The sequence below is a fragment of the Morone saxatilis genome, unplaced genomic scaffold (assembly GCF_004916995.1).
Source record: "Morone saxatilis isolate NCDOM2014 unplaced genomic scaffold, NCSU_SB_2.0 Contig7, whole genome shotgun sequence".
In the NCBI taxonomy this organism is placed as follows: Eukaryota; Metazoa; Chordata; class Actinopteri; family Moronidae; genus Morone; species Morone saxatilis.
Window position 1 is genome coordinate 8,135,958 of NW_023340246.1, and position 1,996 is coordinate 8,137,953.

Sequence of the window (1,996 nt, forward strand, 5' to 3'; positions counted from 1 at the left end):
GGTCTATCAGCATCTGTCATGTTTACTCCTCAGGTGTGCTGGCTGCTGGCTGACTGCTCTGCCAAGGCTCCTTCATATCAGCCAGCTGAGAGCTAACCGGGAGCGCAAACAGAAACCCACCCACTGCTGCTGCAGACCAGACCCTCCCTATTACAGTACTTCCTCTCTCTATATATAAACCTTTTCACAAAGTTTACTTGTTATATTCCTCCTTCCACATCTTGCCTTTTACTGTGTAACCTCTCTACCGCTCTCTATTCACCTGTTTGGAAGGAATATTGGGTGAATCATCCCTTAATAGGATATCAACAGACCTGACCAAAAACTGCCTTTATTTACCCCAGCACATGTTGCCTTTTTTTCAGTCAAGTGGCAGAGTGTTATCCCCATTCAGTCCATTTACTCTAGTTGCAGTTCACAATTGCTTCTCTGCTCTTACAGGAGCTAAAAATAGGGTTTCCAAAGGGGGGAAGGTCCACAGAGAGGGAGTGAGAAAAGAAAGGCAAAAGAGGAAGAACAAAAGGATGAGTATGAATTAAAAAGGAATAAAAATGTTGCTATGCTATTTAATTGTTGCATACAGGATGTGAGTGCAAGCGAGGAAGAGAGAGGCGCGCGCACACACAGAAAGGTGAGAGAAAAAGTTCAAGCAAGAGAGAACAAGAGATTTGAGAGAGATTGTCAAAATGTCGCAGGTGGAAATGTCAGCAGTGAGGTGGAGAGGAGTCAAACTGAGCGGGAGCAGGAGGTTGAAACCATAATTAGTGTCTGTGAGTCACTGCAAGTGGCCCTGTGTGATGTCACCGTCTCCCCGTCCTCTGTATCCACCGCTGAGGACAAGCATAGGGACTAGCATATCCCGACCTCTGGCCTTTCTGAAGAACATGCTGTACTCTCTTCTGTTTTACTGCTGCACCGCCTCCAGCCTCTGGGCTCTGGCTCTGGCTGTGTCAGCTGTAATGACCTCATCACTATTTGTCGGGTCACACTCGTGCCTGCTGTGACTGTCGATGAGCGTTTGTGTGTTTGTGTGAGACCCCTTATCCAGTGCGCATCTCTTCTATCTCCAGCAGAGCACGGGCCAGCTGCTGCATGACTGACAGTAGAATCAAACTGCTGCAGAGAATACCGTCTGTCTGACCATCTTGCCGGGAAATCAATGTAACATTGGAGCAAATCAGACCAAATATGAGACAGTGGCCTCTGTACATTCTTCGCTCTGTGCCGGGCCAGACAAACCGTAGGTTGGTGTCATTGGCTGTTTTCTCCAGAGCACAGGCAGCCAACCACCGTGAAGGAATGATCTTGGGAATGACAAACACCCACTTGATCTCATGAACCTGCATAACAAATGGTTCTCAGAGCCATGGACATGGCCAGTGCCATGAGAGATAGGGAGGCTGGGGAATTCAGACAGCTCCCTCACACAAACAAAACTTTGGGTTACTTAACGTAATCCCTGGTTCTTTGACAACCCAGTGAGGTGTTTCACTATGGGAATCCTCTATGCGTGACCAACTATAGAAGCTCCAATGACAGACAGGTTCAGCTGTGCTGGGGACACGCCCCCTCATATTACCACAGTCCACCAGCCCCTCTCAAATCATTCTAGACTGGTTTCTTTTAATGTCTATGCAACAAGGGAAGTGATGGTAGAAGAAGAACCATAGATTACATTAAGAAACCTAAACGTTTTCTCTAACGTCTGTGTTTCACTATGGTAGATACAGACCATTGCATACGTTTCCTGAAGCCATAAACAATAATAAACAAACAAAAATAAACAATAAACGTGTACTGACACAGGCGCATTTGCCTCCAGCCCATCAAGGATGGTCCAGAGACATGCAGATTGTAAAACCTCACAAAAGTGTGAAGTGTGATTTGAACAACTACCTTAAGGAGCCTTGATACATGGAACACACTCTACCAGGTGAGCTTGTTTTTAAATATTCCAAAGTGTTTCAGTTATAAAGTTATATATATAAGGGGGGGG